Source organism: Myxine glutinosa, unplaced genomic scaffold, assembly GCF_964187855.1.
Source record: "Myxine glutinosa unplaced genomic scaffold, kmMyxGlut1.1 SCAFFOLD_129, whole genome shotgun sequence".
In the NCBI taxonomy this organism is placed as follows: domain Eukaryota; kingdom Metazoa; phylum Chordata; class Myxini; order Myxiniformes; family Myxinidae; genus Myxine; species Myxine glutinosa.
In genome coordinates, this window is record NW_027616361.1 from 199,339 (window position 1) to 219,753 (window position 20,415).

Consider the following 20,415-nt stretch of genomic DNA (forward strand, 5'->3'; position numbering starts at 1 on the left):
CCTGAGGCTGACCCTAATAACGCTGTTGCAGCACCACCAGTGGGGCCGTGTGGCAGCTTTGCACCACTCCCTGAGGCTGACCCCAATAACGCTGTTGCAGCACCACCAGTGGGGCCGTGTGGCGGCTTTGCACCACTCCCTGAGGCTGACCCCCATAACGCTGTTGCAGCACCACCAGTGGGGCCGTGTGGCGGCTTTGCACCACTCCCTGAGGCTGACCCCCATAACGCTGTTGCAGCACCACCAGTGGGGCCGTGTGGCGGCTTTGCACCACTCCCTGAGTCTGACCCCAATAACGCTGTTGCAGCACCACCAGTGGGGCCGTGTGGCGGTTTTGCACCCCGACGATCATCCAGAGTTCGAAAGGCGCCGATCCGCCTTGACTTGCAGCTAATATTATTGTATGCATTTTGCATTCGATTTTCAATTTCATTCAATTCAATTTTGCATTCGCAATTTTGCAATTTTGTATGTTTGCATTATTGTATGCATTTGTATGCTTGTAGTATGCATTTTCACTCTTAATGGGTGGGGGGAGATGTTATGTATTATTGCATGGGATTTACCGGAAGTGCGGTCATAAAAGAGGCGGGGCATACTGCATGACGCGGAAAGCTGGGCCGACGCTGGGCGCCTGTGTTTTTCCCGGCCGCGCAATAAACGACCAATGGTGCACTCAAACTGTCTTCCCAGCTTGATACATTACATCGACAAAATGAGTAGAAGAGTTGGGTTTTATTTTAGCAGAATAGTCTGTGGTCGGATCAGGGACATTAACTTGAAAGACAAGAAACCTCTGAAAGACCCCACCCCCCGACGCCCCTGGGCCCATCATGAATGTGGCACACACAGGAGTGGTAGTGGGGATTGGGGTGGGTTGGAGGAATGGGGGTGATGGAGTGAGGAATGGGGGTGATGGAGTGAGGTATGGGGGTGATGGAGTGAGGATGGGGGTGATGGAGTGAGGAATGGGGGTGATGGAGTGATGAATGAGGGTGATGGAGTGAGGAATGGGGGTGATGGAGTGAGGAATGGGGGTGATGGAGTGATGAATGGGGTTGATGGAGTGAGGAATGGGGGTGATGGAGTGAGGAATGGGGGTGATGGAGTGAGGAATGGGGGTGATGGAGTGATGAATGGGGGTGATGGAGTGATGAATGGGGGTGATGGAGTGAGGAATGGGGGTTTATGGAGAGGCGATTGGAATGGGTTGGAGGAATGGGGATGGGAGGAGTAGGGATTGGGGGGTTTGAGATGGGGGTGGGAGGAGTAGGGATTGGGGATGTCGTAATGGAGTGGGGATTTGGGGCGGGTGGGGTGTGGAATGGGAATTAGGGGGGTTTGGATGAATGGGAATGGGGAGGAGATGGAGTGTGGAGGGGGGGATGGGGAGAATTTTGTAGGAGTGATGAGTGGGTATGGAGGCAGGAGGAGTGGGGATCGGGGGGAGGGAGGAGTGGAGATGAAGGGGGAGGAATGGGGATGAGAGCAGCGTGGCAGGAGCAAAGATCACCTGCCTTACATCTTGCTCAGCTTGACCCCGTGGAAACCAAGACCTTCAGTTTGACAATTGAAACACAATTTACCACACAATACAATTTACACAACCACCCATAATCCTCTCCTTCCCCAACACCACCCCCACCCACCCACCCCCCCTTTACCTGCCCCCCACCCCAAAAAAGAAGCATTAAAAAATCAAAGGACATGTCTGGATGGAATCTCCAGAAAACAACCAAACAAGATGGAAATGACGCCGCAATCCTTTTATGGATTGCCATCACAAATAATTATGAAAGTTTTACCTCAGTCACTCACTGAAGGTGGCCAGAGGTTATGTTTTCAACACTGTCTGTCTGTGTTGTTTATCTGTGAGCACGAAATCTTCAAAAGTTATGGACGGATTCGACGAAACTTGGTGGACAGGGTGGGTGTGTGACGAGGAAGAATTGATTCCATTTTGGTGAAGATCCGGATACGAGAGTTTTTTTTAGTTTTTAAAAGTAATTCTTCATAAGTGAGAGATGGGGCCAAAACCGTAAACTATTCAACCTGGCAGAGATATGTACTCTACCGAGTGCCATTTTAGTTTTTTATTGAATCAACCTGAAAATGAACCAGAAAAATAATGCACCTCAAACCTGGCGTAGCAAGGGGTGTGGGGCGAACGGGGCGAACGGGGCGGTCGCCGCAAGCTGCACTTTTGGGGGATGGAAAATTTGTTTTGTTGCATCCGCTCTTTCACTCTTTCTTGGCACTTTCACCGCTCTTTCACTCCCTCTCTCTCTGTTCTCTTCACTCTCTCTTTTGCTCAAGGTCATCTGCCATCTGCTTGGAAATCAGCAAACATCACCGCTTTGCACAAAAAAGGTGCAAAAACAGATCCCAGCAACTACAGACCAATCAGCCTTCTCCCAATTTTCAGCAATGTCATGGAATCCATCATTGCTTCGGATATGAAATCTTTCCTCTTCTCCAATGGCTTGATCTCTGATCATCAATTTGGTTTCAGACCAGGTCACTGTACTCTGGACATGCTGCTTCTGCTTTCTCAACAATGGATGGAGGTCCTCAATGCCAAACAGGAAATTAGAGCTGTCTCTCTTGACATATCACGTGCCTTCGATACGGTCTAGCATCCCGCTCTGCTCACCAAACTCTCCTCCTTTGGTATCCATGGAAATCTCCACGCATGGCTGGCAGACTTCCTCTCTAGTCGTAATCAACGTGTGGCCCTGAATGGGTTTCTCTCATCTCCTCTTCCTGTTCAGGCTATAGTTCCCCAAGGCAGTGTTCTGGGCCCTGTGCTTTTTCTGGTCTTCATCAATGATCTCTCTGACTCTCTTGAAAATCCTCTCTATCTCTTTGCTGATGACTCCACTCTCTGTCGCTCCATTCCTCATCCCTCAGATCGGCAGTCTGCAGCCCCCTCACTCTCTGCAGACCTGGACAAAATCACAGACTGGGCAAACAAGTGGAACATGTCTTTCAATCCTGACAAATCTCACACTCTTACGATGTCTCTCAGAAAAGACCGACTGGACAACCCTCCCATCCACTTTCTGAATAATCCTCTCCAAGAAGTTCTGTCACTCAAGCTTTTGGGTCTCACTATCTGCCATGATCTTTCCTGGGAAAACCACATTTCAAATCTGGCCTCCAAAGCCAGTCGCCGACTGGGCATCCTCCGTCGTGCGAAGTCCTTCCTGGGCACACCTGAGCTCCTCACCACATACAAGGCTTTCATGCGCAGCTCAATGGAATACTGCTCTCCCCTCTGGGCTGGTGCTCCTGCCTCACACCTAGCTCGTCTTCACGATGTTGAAACCAAAGCGTTCAGAATCATTGGAATCTCCCGCGATGAAGCTAAATCCAAGGGCCTTTCACTCACTCACCGCAGGCAGGTTGGTGGTCTTTCCGTCTTCTACGGACTCCTCTCTGGCCTTGCCCCCCCCAAGCTCTCTCTGGGCTCTGTCCCGCAAATATTCCTACAGGTCGCACAAGATCTGCCTGCAACCCTCTTATGATTAATCTGCCAAAATCAAGACTCTCTGCTCACCTTCACTCCTTCATTCCTCTTTTCTCCCGCCTCTGGAACAAACTCCCTCACTCTCTTCAATCCCACTCCACCCTCCAGGTCTTTAAACAGCTGTTCACCACCATCTCTTATCTTCCCCCATCCAAAACCTTGATCTTTTCTACCCCCGCTAATTTCACCCCAAATCCACTTTTTTGAAATACCAACTTCTGTCCTGGAAGTCCTTGGTGTCCTTGTGTTTTATACTTCTCCCACCCCCTCCCCCCACCCTTCCCACGCCTCCCCCCCCCCAAGCCCTCTCCCTCCCACACATCTCCCTGCTCTCAAATGTTGTGTTTGTGTGCTTCCCCTTCTCTCCTCATCTTGTCTTCTGCTCCCTCTTTTTATATATTTTGTTTGTCTGGTTGATTTGTTTGTGAAATAAATGTTAGCTCTTTCACGAGCTTCGATTCAGTATACAAAAAAAATAAAAAATAAAAAATTAGCTCTTCTTTTAAATAGGTGTATTTATTTATTTATGAAAGGCTGTCATCCCTCCTGCTTTGTCGTCTTAATTCATATGTATAGGATCGGGTATCACTCTACTGTACTGGGACCTGCGATACTTGTAGGAAACCCAAAGATTTTAACCACCTGTTTTTAAAACCCCTCAGTATGATGGAACCAGATTGAGCCTATTTCGAAGTATTAAAGAAGTGGGGATTAGCAGGTCGGATCTGCCAAACATTTTTATCCATTTACACCAGAAGCAATCGGCTTGCTCACGCTTGCCAAGCCAGCCGATCATTTAGTTGGAGTGCTTGCTTGAGTGCTTAAGCGGCTTGGCGATCACTCTCTAATCTGCTTGGTAATGGAACATACCGCAGTTTCACCATTCTCTTACCTTGCCATTTGCTTTATTTGTCGTTTTGCATAAATATTTGTAATGACTTTGTTGCTCAACTCTCAGTGACAATGTTAAGGTGATAAATTAAATGTGTGTTCCATTGTTTTAATTCAATCTTACAAATTCGATAATAATAAAAAGCAGTGTGTGTGTCTCCTCCATAACTCCAACACCATGAAACATAGCGGCCCCAAACTTCTCATACATACATATCCACCTCCGAGAGAGTGCATGAATGAAAACTGTGTGTTTAAACACCCTAAAGATGATTAATAAGGTGCTCCCAACAAAAAAATTTAAAAGCCTTACCAAAATGGCGGTTCGCCATCATGGTCAGCCCACGGTCACATCGTTGGGTTCTTAAGCCGCCATTTTGTTTCGGCCTATTGAGATTGTTCACCCACCAACAGGGAATGTGCCCGTGGTTTAGACCGTCGTGAGACAGATTTCTTGCGTCAGTCCTCCTTGTGTGGATATTTGGAAAGACAAAGGTGTCAAGAGAAGAACAAGGCAAGTCTTGTGTTTGTGAGGTTTGTAATTTTTCATTTGTTAATGTTTCAAAATTGGCCTGCAGGCCGTTGGTCTCGGCTTGGTCTTGGCTAAATGCTAGGCCACGGGTTTTTCAGCAAATAAAGTTGTCTAAATGAAGGTGTGGTTTATGTTTATGAGCAGGATTGCATGCCTAAGGTTAACAGCTTTCGGATTATGTTAGGATGGACGATGGATGGCTTAGGAATCATGTTTTATGATTTAGAAAAGGAATTCCTCTGGTTAAAAACAGGGTTTTGCTTCAAAACCCTTCACAGGCTTATTTCAACTCGGATTCGATTTCTGTTTTGGGTTTGGTAGTCACTGAAGTGGTTTAACACTAGAATACAACAAATATGGATATTAAACGAACTTACAGCTTATCAGGATTTAACATGGGGAAGGCCGGTGATTGGGATCCTCATCGGCTTTCCTTCAAGGCGTTGATCGGCCTCATGGGTTTATTTTAACTCGGATTTGATTTCTGGTTTTTTTTGTTTTAGTCGCATGTTAGGGTCGATAAAGGCCCTGGTAAAACAAATTCTGTGAAATTCTGATGAATTCTGAACAACTTACAGCTTTTAAGGACAACATGGAGATTGACTTGTGTGTCTCTTCTAACTCCGATTCAAATTCTGTTTATGGTTTTGGTGGTCACTGGAGTGGTTTAACACCCGACTACTACGAAAATGGTGGAAGCCCTATAAATTTTCACTGACTTAAAACTTAGAGGATTTAACATGGGAAATGATGGCCATTACAACGTGAAGTACAACCTTCCCCCTTCCCTCTCTCCTCTTCCCTCCTCCCCTCTCCCTTCCTCCCTCCCCTCCGCCTTCATCCCTACCCTTCCCTCTCCAACCCCTCCCCTCTCCCATTCCCTCCCTCCCCACCCCTTAACCCTCCCCCATTCCCTCCCTCCCCACCCCTTAACCCTCCCCCACCCTTATGGTTCCCTCATCCTCTTTCCCCTCCCCTTCCCTCCCTTCCCCTTCTTCCTCCCTCCCTTCCCCCTCTCCCCCTTCCCTTTCCCCCCCCCCCTCTCCCATTCCATTCCCTCTTCCGTCCCACTCACCTTCCCTCCACTCTTTCCACCACTCTGCTCGTCCTTACCCTCCCACTCCCCTTTCCCCCACCTTCTTCCCTGCCCTGCTCTGCCCTACCATCCCCCTCCCCTCCTCTCCTCTCTCCCCTCATCCCTCCCCTCCTGCTCCCCTCCCTCTCTCTCTCCTCCTCTACCCCACTAAAATTTATCACTCAAAAGGAATGATCACCAAAATTTCATTGGTCATCTGATCTGGCAGATAAAATTTGAAAATCCAAAAGATGAGCAAAAACCTTTGAACAAACTCTTCTATCAAACTGCCAAACCAGTTTACGCAAAGCTTTAACCGTCATCAACTACCCTTGGGAATATGCAACTGATCATGAAAACATCATCTGTCACATGGTCTAGCAGCCATATTGGAATGAAGGAAAATCTTTTTAAAACTCTAAAACTGCATAACCAATCAATGCGAAATTTTGCAGACACCATTGACCAAACTTGCTGCATAGAGTGTGCTAACGATGACTTCATCAGTCACGTGGTGTGGCAGACATTTTGGAAAGGAAAACCAACCTTATCTGATCAAAACGAAACTTCACAAACGTGACTGCCCAGTTAGAGTCAGGTTTTAAATTCATGACATTATAGGCCGTGTGGTTGGGAGTCATATTCGATTGAAAAAAACAGATCCTATGAAAATCTCCTTCTCCGAAACCACTCAACAGATCGATGCAAAAGTTTATACTGGGAATCCCCACTTAATGTCGTCCCAGTTAACGTTGTTTAGTTATAATGTCTATACTGATTTGATTTATTGGGGAAAATCCCAGGGGCATAGAAAATGCCCCTTTATATGGTATGTGCCATGTGGAAAGCTTTATAAAAGAAGGGACATTCCATGGCTTGTAGAAAATGTCGAACAGTAGAAAAGAAGGGACATTCAAAAAATATCTCGTATGCATGCTGTACTACCCTTGTGTTTTTAGGAGGAACCAAGTAATGCTCGAGAAAGGCTCATATAAAGGGCCGCCAGTTTGATGCATACAGCTGCATGAAGAAGTAAATGTGTTTTAACCTATATATGGAAAAGACAAGGGTGTCCAAAGCAGCAGTCGATGTTGAGGTATAGGGTATATGACCAACGTCTTTTTTAATGGTATATGGTATATGGGATGTGTGTTGGTGGTAGTGATAGTCTTTGATCTGATAAGACATCACTGTGTGGTGGCCATCTTGGAAAAAAAAGATTGAAAATCTGGAAAATATCAAATAGTAAGGTGTCCCCTCCACCTTACTTTTAAAAAGCACGGACGAGAAACTAATAATTTATTTCACTTGGCCTTAACCACAAAGTGTTCTGGGGTCATGGCTCTCCCAGTCTCTCGTTGGTGTCGTTGTTTTCATACATTTTCACCACTAGTGGGCCCATTGGTCTTCAAGGCCTTGTAGCATACCTGCCTGCTGTGCCCCTTGAGCATTACCTTGCCTTTCACCAAGCCTAGATGTGCTTGGGCCGGGCAGGGGGAGGGGAAATTATATGTTCGTTATTGATGTTGCCAAATGATAGCACTATTATTATTGTTGTTAATATTGTAAGTATTAATTCATGTCCATGCTTTCTTACAATGGCATCTTTTTTTTGTTATTACCCCCGCCAGAGAACAGGGTATTGCATTTGAGTCCGTTTCTTTGTCTGTTTGCTACTTGACAAAAACATTTTTTTTGACATGTTGATCACTCCAGTTTGTGTGTTTGTCTGTCCGCTCTCTTATACTTGCCTACCGGTCACAATTTAAAACCGATCTTCACGAAACTTCGCCAAATGTTAGAGTTTATGGTCCGACAAAATCCTATATATTTTTGAGGTCAAAAGGTCAACATTGGCCAAAGGTCAACCACTTTTTTAAATTGCTAAAATCCTCAATTTTCATCCGATTAACTTGAAATTTGAATAGGATTTTCATATCAGCTTACTGAAAGCAACCACCCACTATTTTTAAGATCATCATCGGCCAAAATGTCAACATAGGCCAAACTGTCAACCACTTTTCTCAAATTTCTAAAATCCTCAATTTTCATCTGATTGACTTGAAATTTGAATAGGATTTGCATATCAGCTTACTGAAAGCAACCACCCACTATTTTTGAGGTCAACATAGTCCAAAAGGTCAACATAGGTCAAATTTCTAAAATTGTGCATTTTCATCTGATTAACTTCAACTTTGAAGATGATTTGCATATCAGGTCACTGAATTCAGGCACTAATTATTTTTTGAGGTCAAAAGGATGCTCTACTGAGTGCCATTCTACTTTGTTCTGTTTTGCCAAGTGTTGCTCTTTGAGTGATTTTTCAAAAAATGAAAATGAATGATTTTTGTTTGTCTGTCTGTCTGTCTCTGTTTGTTTGTTTGTCCACACAGAATAAATATCATTTTCTCTGCAACTATTGGTCCGATTGACAGGAAATTTTCACCATCGGTGCAACTCCACCTGTAGAATTTTATAATAATAATTGTGACGTCATAGGTCACACGGAACGGGCGCCATCTTAGAAAAATCGAAAAACGTTGCACCTCTATATCTCCGAAAGTGCTGCATAGAAAAAAAATTATACATGGCTTATTGTAAAGACCTCTCCACTGGAAATAACATATGTTAATAATGATGTCACAGGTTACTCCATGATGACGTCATAATTCGACAAGTACAAAACTTCATCCGATCAAGATGAAATTTCTTGAGCGTCATCTAGGGATAAATTAAGCCTGGTTTTGGCTTAGCAGTTAGGGTGCCAGCTTGGGATCATAGGATCCTGGGTTTGAATCCTGGTCAATCGCTGAATTAACACCAGGGGGGTTGACTCAGGCTGTCATCCTTCCGAGGTCGGCAAATTGATTGCCAGTTCACTGGTAAGTTCCTGCATGTTGCAAGAGGCAATGAACAGGGTTGGCGGCAGGAAGGGCATCTGGCCATAAAACATTGCTTCAAAAAGAGGACCACAGTGCCCAAAAAAGATCGACCCCCGCACTGCGGGGGAAAATGGCCTCTAAAGGCGGTTCCATCTATGGATAAATTTGTGGAGAAAAAAAAGTGACGTCATCGGTCACGTGGTTTGGCCGCCATATTTGTTTCAACACAAAAGCCTTTAAAACCACTAAAATCAAGTCCTGGCAAGGGTCTGCAATCTTTGATTGCTCTTTCCAGTTTATTTTGTAATTAGAATGCCATGCCGTGGAAGGACCTATTAAGCTGCTATAGTGCTATATACACCTTAACATGGTGTGCATTTTAAACATGGGAATTCTTCCAGATTCTTTGTACTTAATTAGCCTAATCAACTCAGGAAGCTATGATGATAATATGAGTATGTCACATTCCACATCAGAATTCAGAAGACTGCAGTAGAACTCCACATTAATCATCTTTAAGGGTGCTTAAACACACCTCAACGCACAGTTTTCATTCATGCACTATCTCAGAGGTGGAGATGTATGCATGACAAATTTGGAGCCGCTATGTTTCATAGCGTTGGTGTTATGGAGAAGACACACACACATACGCACATACACACATACACATACACACCTACACACATACACACACACACACACACACACACACACACACGTGGGTGGTTCTCGACTTGTGCACAGGCAATTAACATGAAAACCAATTACCAGGATGTCCGAAGCAAGTCGCAATAATAATCAATATGAGCAGCACGAGGGATACCCTCTGGGTTTGCATTTCGCTGCTCCCATCGAGTCCGAGTTCATCAGAGCGCGAGTCCTCTCAAGGGTGTTTGTGCTAATCATGAATCATGAAGAACACAAGTAATGAACACGTGATTTTAAATGACGCTTGTTGTATTGATACATATACACTTGTTATATGTTGCATGGAGATCACGTGATTTTAAACGACGCTTGTTACGTGTTGCATGGGCAACACGTGCTTGCAGATGAAGAAGGAATAAAATTATTCTTGTGTAAAATTCATTCGATTCTCATTGAGCGTTTTATTCTGAATGTGTAATATGTGCAGTAAATGTTTGAAAACTTTCCGACATTGGTGAAAGTGTAAAATTATATAAGTGAAATACGAGTGTGAAACTACGAGCAGAATATTCTGGATGCCATGAAAGAAAGAGTGCAAATTATGGAAGTTTTGTGATGTCAGTCTCTGGCGTCGCGCTGCGATAATCGTCATCTTTGTGACCAATTTCCAGGAAGAGCGTCTTTTGGAAACTTTTAGGTTCGTGTTTAAGAACAGGGGATGCTCCCTTAACTTTAAGGAAGGATTTAAGGAAGACGTTAAGGATTATTTATTTGTATATGCAACCATACCCAACCAAATTAAGGCTGCCCTTAAGGGAAAAGTTAAGGGAATCCTCAAATTTTTCCTTCATGATGCTTTATGCGACCAGGCCATAAACTCTGCCCAACACCGCTGGCAGAAGTAATAAACTGCTCAGTCAGAATGAAAGATTTAGAGACAAGAATCACCTTATTATTCCTCCTTAATCTGCATGCAACATATATCAAGCGTCAAAATTACGTGATCTGGCTTTCGGACGTCACTTCCTATCTCTAATCTGATTGGTTGCTTGGCATAGCAACGGCTCGTAAGGATTTCCTTAACTTCAAGGGAATCCTTATCCTTAAGGGTTGTTTATTCAACAGCACTGAAGGAAATCCTTAGCTAAGGAATTACAACGTATTTTAAGGGAAATGTTACCTTGAGGGTAAGGGAATTTTATGCAACCGGGCCAATGCTTTTTATGATTGAATTTAGCTGAAGCCTGAAGATGCTTTGCAGGCTCTCTGGCTAGCAAACAGTTCAATAATGGAATCAAAATCCAATTTCCTTGTTGGAGCCACCCCCACTGCCAATGTTCCCATTGTCAGTAGATCTTGACACAGAGTTGCTCTCAAGACATTTTTACTCTTGCCAGTGTATTGAATGAGCGTTCCACCTGCGCTACAGTGACCGGTGGGGTGCTCGAGATCCTAAGCACGATGGAGATATTGGAGAACAAGGTGTGAAGTTTCAACTCATGGAGACTGTTCAACAGTTGAAGTGGTGATGGAGCTGATTGTCCCAGATTATCTGCGTGGATCTCCTCTAAGTGTTATATTTCTTCCACTAAATCCTCAAACACGTCAACACTGTACTTCTCACAAAGTAATCCAGCTTGTTTGTGCACGTCTTGGTTCAATTTTGGGTATTTCCACATGACGCCAAATGTCGCCTCCAGCCCCGTGGCTGTCTCATAACGCCTGGCCATGTTTCTGATGACGCAGTCCAGAAGAGCATAGAAAACTTGACGCTTGAAGCAATCTTCCGGATTGGAATCTATCATCTCTTCGCTCAATGTCTCGTCTGCAAACCTCTTCCTCCCTTTTTGTCGTTTCTCTGGCATGAGGTGCCATACCAAGGCTCTCAGCAACAAGCTTACTCAATCAAAACTGAATCCCAACTCTCTCACTCTCAAATATTTAAGGTCCTCAATTAGGCTTTTTATGTTTCCGCCCCCAAAGGTGGCCGGAGTCATAATGTTTTCGGGTTCTCTGTCCGTCCGTCTGTCCATTCGTGTGGGCTAAACTTCTGCTTTCTCATCAACCACATGTCCAATTAAGACGAAACTTTCAGGGTAGGAGTGACACCCATGCAGAATGTTTTTATGATAATTGTGACGTCATAGGTCAAGTGCTATGTTGAACTATGGTCAAGTGAACCAAGTGATCTGGTGTTGATTGCAGAAAGTATGGATGGACTGAAGGAAAAGATGAACAAGTGGAAGGAATGTATGGAGACGAAAGGTCTGAAGGTGAATATCGGAAAAACGAAGGTGATGGAAAGTGGTAAAGCATGTGGTGAGGTGGAAAGAGCTGGGAAGTGGCCGTGTGCTGTGTGCAGGAAGGGTGTCGGAATGAATTCCATTCAATGTACTATGTGCGCTGAGTGGGTTCATCAAAAATGTAGTGGCTTGAGAGTGTCATTAACCAGTGTGGCAACAACATTCAAGTGTAAGGTGTGCACAGAGGGAGCTGCAGATGGAGGAAATGTTGAGTTGGATCTTGGAGACGGCGTGAAGCTGGAAGGTGTGAAAACATTTTGTTACCTAGGAGACATGCTGAATGGAGAAGGTGGATCAGACTCGGCAACGGTTGCTTGAGTGAGATGTGCATGGAAGAAGTTTCGGGAACTGAGTGGCGTGCTGACGAGGAGGGGAGTGTCATTGAAGCTGAAGGGAAAGGTGTATGCTGCATGTGTGAGAAGTGTTATGATTTATGGGAGCGAGACATGGGTAATGAACGTGGAGCAGCAACGAAGGCTGGAAAGAGTGGAAATGCGAATGGTTCGGTGGATGTGTGGAGTATCGTTGAGAGAGAGGAAGACAAATGATGAATTGCAAAAGATGATGGGAATAGAGCCTGTGATGGATGCTGTGAAGAGAAACAGGTTGAGATGGTTTGGTCATGTGTTGAGGAAGGATTTAAGTGACTGGTTGAGAAGAGTGATGCTTTCGGGGACGGGGAAGACCGAGAAAGACTTGGCTAAAGATGGTCGAAGAAGAAATGCGGGCAAGGGGGTTAACAAGGGGAGATGCAGAAAATAGGGCAAAATGGAGAACATTGTCATGGGGACCGCAAGGCTAACCCCCGCTATTGCAGGGAAAATGGCCTTAAAATGCCTGTTGTTGTTGTTGTATAGGTCAAGTGCTATGGCAGCCATATTGGATTAAACGCAAATAAATAAAAATGTGCTACTGCCATTTTTTTGAATTATTGCCATTAAAAATGATTTTCTCTGTAATAATTGTTCCGAGTGTTGCTCGTTGCAATAATGGTTGCTGGATTGAAGCGGTGTATGGTTGGTTCATTGTTGACTCAAACCCAGTGTCTCAATGCAATCTCTTCACTTCCATGGTGACAGCCTTAAGAGTACTTCAGAAAACTTCAATACTTACATCATTTACCAACTGTTGGATTAAACCAACAGTTGGTAAATGGTGAACAGCTGTTTTATTGGAATTTGGAATTTGGTTTGAGACCTGGTCACTCTACTCTGGACATGCTGCTTCTGCTTACTCAACAATGGATGGAGGTCCTCAATGCCAAACAGGAAATTAGAGCAGTCTCCCTTGACATATCACGTGCCTTCGATACGGTCTGGCACCCCGCTCTGCTCACCAAACTCTCCTCTTTTGGTATCCATGGAAATCTCCACGCATGGCTGGCGGACTTCCTCTCTAGTCAGAGTCAATGTGTGGCCCTGAATGGGTTTCTCTCATCTCCTCTTCCTGTTCAGGCTGGAGTTCCCCAAGGCAGTGTTCTGGGCCCTGTGCTTTTTCTGCTCTTCATCAATGATCTCTCTGACTCTCTTGAAAATCCTCTCTATCTCTTTGCTGATGACTCTACTCTCTGTCGCTCCATTCTTCATCCCTCAGATCGGCAGTCTGCAGCCTCCGCACTCTCTGCAGACCTGGAAAAAATCACAGACTGGGCAAACAAGTGGAACATGTCTTTCAATCCTGACAAATCTCACACTCTTACGATGTCTCTCTGAAAAGAACGACTGGACAACCCTCCCATCCACTTTCTGAATAATCCTCTCCAAGAAGTTCTGTCACTCAAGCTTTTGGGTCTCACTATCTGCCATGATCTGTCCTGCGAAAACCACATTTCAAATCTGGCCTCCAAATCTGGCCTCTCCCCATCTTGTTGTTTTCATGTATTGTTATGCATTATGTTTGCCACTCTGTCAAAGCGCCTTTGGGCTTCTGGAAAAGCGCTATACAAAATAAATGAATTATTATTATTATTAAAGCCAGTCGCCGACAAGGCATCCTCCGTCGTGCGAAGTCCTTCCTTGGCACACCTGAGCTCCTCACCACATACAAGGCTTTCATCCGCAGCTCAATGGAATACTGGTCTCCCCTCTGGGCTGGTGCTCCTGCCTCACACCTAGCTCGTCTTCACGCTTTTGAAACCAAAGCGTTCAGAATCATTGGAATCTCCCGCGATGAAGCTAACTCCAAGGGCCTCTCACTCACTCACCACAGGCAGGTTGGTGGTCTTTCTGTCTTCTACCGACTCCTCTCTGGCCTTGCCCCCCCCCCAGCTCTCTCTGGGCTCTGTCCCGCAAATATTCCTGCAGGTCGCACAAGATCTGCCTGCAACCCTCTTATGGTTAAACTGCCAAAATCAAGACTCTCTGCTCACCTTCACTCCTTCATTCCTCCTTTCTCCCGCCTCTGGAACAAACTCCCTCACTCTCTTCAATCCCACTCCACCCTTCAGGTCTTTAAAACAGCTGTTCACCACCATCTCTTATCTTCCCCCATCCAAAACCTTGATCTTTTCTACCCCCGCTAATTTCACCCCAAATCCACTTTTTTGAAATACCAACTTCTGTCCTGGAAGTCCTTGGTGTCCTTGTGTTTTATACTTCTCCCTCCCGCCCCCCCCCTTCCCACGCCTCCTCCCCCCAAGCCCTCTCCTTTCCACACATCTCCCTGCTCTCAAATGTTGTGTTTGTGTGCTTCCCCTTCTCTCCCCATCTTGTCTTCCGCTCCCTCTTTTTATATATTTTGTTTGTCTTGTTGATTTGTTTGTGAAGTAAATGTTAACTCTTTCACGAGCCTCGATTCAGTGTACAAAAAAAAACAAAAAAAAACTGGTATCGCTACCCAGGTCATACTATTCTCTTAAACTAGAGTATCAAACAAGCCCAGCGACGCTGATGTTAGACGTTCATTCTTTATTTAACTGTAACATCTCAAAAATTGTTATAATTAAAAACCCCGTTCAGTTCTTTATTTATTGCTTTTTAATCAACAATAATCACATCAAAATAATTCTGTCTCTGGACCTGAACACAGGTGAACAATTTTTTTTTGTAATCTCGCTTTTCGCTCAGAAAAATAAACACGCCCAACGTGGGGCTCGAACCCACGACCCTGGGATTAAGAGTCCCATGCTCTACCGACTGAGCTAGCCGGGCGCTTATTCAGTAGTTGATTTACGATTCCCACAATGGTCTTCATTCTTCAACTTGATTGTGAGACCAATGGTAAATAAATAATGAGGCAGCGAGATGTTGGAATTGAAAACAATGGAAGATGCGGGTAAGGATTCCATTATTATCGATGTTCATCGAGCGCTCTCACTTTTGAAACCAGAACACGTGCAAGAGAGACCCACGGGATGCTGGAGTCCCGCCCCGCAGATGGACACGTGCAGTAGAAACCCACGTGATGCTGGAGTCCCGCCCCGCGGATGGACACGTGCAGGAGAAACCCACGTGATGCTGGAGTCCCGCCCCGCAGATGGACACGTGCAGGAGAAACCCACGGGATGCTGGAGTCCCGCCCCGCAGATGGACACGTGCAGGAGAAACCCACGTGATGCTGGAGTCCCGCCCCGCAGATGGACACGTGCAGTAGAAACCCAAGTGATGCTGGAGTCCCGCCCTGTGGATAGATCGGAGATGCAAAACATTTTTGCATTACCTCAAGTTGTGTTTCAAAAGCAACTCCGTGTAAGTATGTTCACGTATAAATCTTCTGAGATGAAAAGCAGAGTTCGTATCTGTGGGTGGATTATATGCTCCGCCCATTCTCAAACCACGCCCTCCCTCCTCCCCCATGCGTCACAAGCACCGCCCATTATCCAGGCAAGCCAGAGGGTCAATAATAATCGCCTCCATGTTTTTCTCTCCACAAAGCTCTTTCGCTTCACAGTCCTCTGGTGTACATTTGAAGACTGAACAATGCGTCTTCTGTCATTAAATAAAGATACCGTTTTACCGTACATTTAAATATTTAATATGAAATGTACACGTTCACTTTAATCTTAGATGAAATTCATACGTACACTTTAATCTTTTAAGAAATGCACACGTCCAATTTAATATGATGTGAAATTCATACGTACACATCAATATTATATGAAATGCACAAGTACACTTTAATATGATATGAAATTCATACGTACACATCAATATTATATGAAATGCACACGTACACTTTAATATGATATGAAATTCATATGTACACATCAATATTATATGAAATGCACACGTACACTTTAATATGATATGAAATTCATACGTACACATCAATATTATATGAAATGCACACGTACACTTTAATATGATATGAAATTCATATGTACACATCAATATTATATGAAATGCACACGTACACATCAATATTATATGAAATGCACACGTACACTTTAATATGATATGAAATTCATACGTACACATCAATATTATATGAAATGCACACGTGCACTTTAATATGATATGAAATTCATACGTACACATCAATATTATATAAAATGCACACGTGCACTTTAATATGATATGAAATTCATACGTACACTTTAATATGATATGAAATTCATACGTACACATCAATATTATATGAAATGCACACGTACACTTTAATATGATATGAAATTCATACGTACACATCAATAGTATATGAAATGCACACGTACACTTTAATATGATATGAAATTCATACGTACACTTTAATATTATATGAAATGTATACGTGCACTTTGAAGTGATATGAAATGGACACGTAAACTTTATTGCGATATGATATGCACACGTAGGGGAAGGTGGTACAAAATGGACCCCTGGGGTCATATGGACCCCTTGGTATATTCCACCAGCAGCAGCTTGTATCCTCCTACCATTTGTATCCTCCTACCTCCTACCATTTGTATCCTCCTACCTCCTATCCTCCTACCTCCTCCTTGTATCCTCCTACCTCCTACCATTCTCGGCTGCTGGTGGAATATACCAAGGGGTCCATATGACCCCAGGGGTCCATTTTGTACCACCTTCCCCTACACTTCAATTTGAAATTGCCAACAAGGCGATTGGTGTTCTCGTGTTCAACTACATAATTCAATTCAAACAAATGAAGATTTGAAAGGGCCACAGACTCAGGAAATCATGTTTGGATTAATTAATAGATATTACTTCATTAACACTGAATCGTTGTTCTTTTTTTTGAATAAATATCTCGGAAGGAAGATATTCATGTTTTTAGTTGTCATTTTCCGCACGATTGGTCCAGCCCCCCGAAAAACGGCGATTTGATGACCCACGTGACCCGCTACGTCATATCGAGGATATTTCTTTGCTGCGGGTAGTTTTTATAATGACTTTGACTGTCAGAGGATTCTTGATCAGAAAAAACTTTGTCAAATTCACTTTCTGATGAGTCTGAAGAGAGTTGTGTGCACATTATCCATTGTGTTGCAACCTTGTCCTTGATTACATGACCACGCCGATGACGTCATGACCACTGCTATTTTCAGTGGCGGTACCCAACACTGTCAACAGGTTTGCTTTTTCCAGTGTAGCCTGTAGGGCAAAGCCGTCGAGAACAGTGTTTGTCTGTCCATATGTATGTCTGTCCCTCACAAACGTACACCAATCAGAGCTGAGGATGTGGTCACATGACAGCGCTGATGTGATTGCTTCTGTTATGTCATTGCGGCGCACAACGCCTGAATCCACACACCGCCATTTTGATTCCTATGCCATTCAGGCCGAATATATCGTCGAACCTGTCATATATCACAAACACCATGCTCAACCTTCACGTTTTTAATTCAGTGTGAAACAAAAACAAACTGATTGTTAAAATGACCATGAAATATCCAAAGCATCGGTGTTACGGGTCTTCCAACGACACAGTATGTAAAAGGCCTTAAGCTTCATGCCTTCATGCCTCACCTTCAGTGTGCTTCAAGCAAATTAGCCCAGGTTTTTCAAGACAGTAGTATCGCTTTCATAATAATAATAACGATAATAATAATAATAATATAGTAATATAATCGTAACAGTGCAATCCCTTTATCGTGATTGCAAAGCTGCTGGATTGAAGCGGTGTATGGTTGGTTCATTGTTGACTCCAAACCAGTGTCTCAAGACATTCTCTTCACTTCCATGGTGACAGACTTAAGAGTACTTCAAAAAACTTTCATACTTACATCATTTACCAACTAGTATCCCTACCCAGGTCATACTATTCTCTTAAACTGGGGTATCAAATAAGCCCAGCTACGCTGCTGTTAGACGTTCATTCTTTATTTAACTGTAACACCTCAAAAAAAATTTAGGATTAAAAACCCCGTTCAGTTCTTTATTTATTGTTTTTAATCAATAATAATCACATCAAAATAATTCTGTTCTGGACCTGAACACAAATGAACAAATTATTTCGTAATCTCGCTTTTCGCTCAGAAAAATAAACACGCCCAGCGTGGGGCTTGAACCCACGACCCTGGGATTAAGAGTCCCATGCTCTACCGACTGAACTAGCCAGGTAGTTGTTCATTTATTGATTTACGATTCTGACAAGGGTCTTCATTCTTCACCTTGATTGTGAAACCAATGGTAAATAAATAATGAGGTTGCGAGATATTGGAATTGAAAACAATGGAAGATGCGGGTAAGGATTCCACTATCGATGTTCAGCGAGCGCTCTCCCTTTTGAAACCAGAACACGTGCAAGAGAGACCCACGTGATGCTGGAGTCCCAACCCGCAGATAGATACGTGCAAGAGAGACAGATCGTAGATGTAAATCTCCGTAGAGAGATCCACCCCGGAAAGATAGTAGATGTAAATCAATTTTGCATTACCTCAAGTTGTGTTTCAAAAGCAACTCCGTGTGAGTATGTACACATACAAATCTTCTGATATAAAAAGCAGAGTTCGTATCTTTGGGTGGATTATATGCTCCGCCCATTCTCAAACCACGCCCTCCCTCTTCCACCATGCGTCACAAGCACCGCCCATTTTCCAGGCAAGCCAGCGGGCCAGTAATCGCCTCCATGTTTTTCTCTCCACAAAGCTCTTTCGCTTCACAGTCCTCTGGTGTACATTTAAAGACTGAACAATGCTTCTTCTGTCATTCAATAAAGACACCGTTTTGAGGAAATAATTGATTGCATATCATGCAGAGGAAATGAGGTAATGTGTAGCGGTTACCGGACACAATTCTCTTGTACCGGCCGGTGACGTAAGCAGCGGGCGGTCACCCGGATTGCATACCACGCCCCGTTGAGAGGCGTGGCTTACTGTTTGAATTTGAAATACTAGGGCGTGCCCGTACGTGCGTGCCCGTACGTGCTTGCCCGTACGTGCGTGCAAAAAAAAAAAAAAATGTAAAAAAAAAAAAAACACTTTGAAACCACGTGGCAGAACTACGATTATTCGCAATTTAGTTTTAATGGCCAATTATTCAATTATCGCAAACGTATTTTGTCTTTTCGCAAGGACAAACAAAGAAAAGAGAAGAGAACAACAAAAACAATAACAACAACAACAAAAAAAAACTTTGAAACCACGTGGCAGTAACGACCACAGAACCCCCCCCCCTCTATTTACATGAAATGGTTTGGTCCATTCGCAAATCCAAAGCGAACGGCTTGCGAGTACGGTGACCATACCTTGGGAACCACTTGTCCGATTAATTTCAAACCTTGAAAAGGCACATCCTCGGGTCCCCAGCAATATACCTGGCAAGTTTCAAGTATATCGGACCGGTAGTTGTCGAGAAACAGCGGTCGCATACAGACACACACACAGACACACACACAGACACACACACACACACACAGACACACACACAGACACACACACACACACACACACACACACACACACACACACACACACAGAGATTACTGGAATTATAGATAGATATATTGCCGCTCGGGGTAGCCATTTTCAGTGCATTCGTGCCGATCTCGGAATAAACAGCTCTATGAAACTCAGCTCGTTGTTGCGTCCATATTGTTGGAGTTCAACGTGGGAGCACAGATCCACATTGGTGACCTCTTTTACGAACATGGCAATGGAGTCGACCGTTGCTTTGAAACTCCCTGGCTTCTGGGAATCGCACACGGCCATCTGGTTTGCCCAAGCGGAGTCCCTGTTCGCTCTGCGGCACATCACGGCGGACGAGACTCGCTTCCACCATGTGGTCTCCACGCTAAACGCCGCCACCGCCTCCCGGGTCTTGAGCCTTCTACAGAGCCCGCCAAACGCCGACAAGTACGGCGCACTCAAACGACTACTCCTCGGTACGTTTGACCTCACTGAGGCCGAACGCGCGCGACAGCTGCTCGATCTGCCTGAGTTCGGGGAGGCTCGACCATCCGAGCACATGGATCACATGCTCTCCCTGGTCGGCGAACACCGCCCAGATTTCCTCTTTCGTGAGCTGTTTCTCCGACAGCTACCCGGGCAGGTACACTTAGCTTTGGCTAACTCTACAATCAAAGACCCTCGCGCCCTGGCTAAGGAAGCCGACAAATTTTTCTCAGCCGGGTGGCACTTCGGAGCGTCCGCCTGGAACCCTGGTCCGGCCGAGGCA

General features: G+C 44.5%; 2 non-coding genes across 2 annotated transcripts; both read right to left on the reverse strand.

Annotated features, from left to right (window-relative positions):
* Positions 1 to 14,936: 14,936 nt before the first annotated feature.
* TRNAK-CUU (transfer RNA lysine (anticodon CUU)) lies at positions 14,937 to 15,009 on the reverse strand. Its single transcript has one exon. It is a non-coding gene; the product is annotated as a tRNA-Lys (tRNA).
* A 3,278-nt stretch (positions 15,010 to 18,287) lies between these two features.
* Positions 18,288 to 18,360, reverse strand: TRNAK-CUU (transfer RNA lysine (anticodon CUU)). The gene has a single exon. It is a non-coding gene; the product is annotated as a tRNA-Lys (tRNA).
* Positions 18,361 to 20,415: the final 2,055 nt, after the last annotated feature.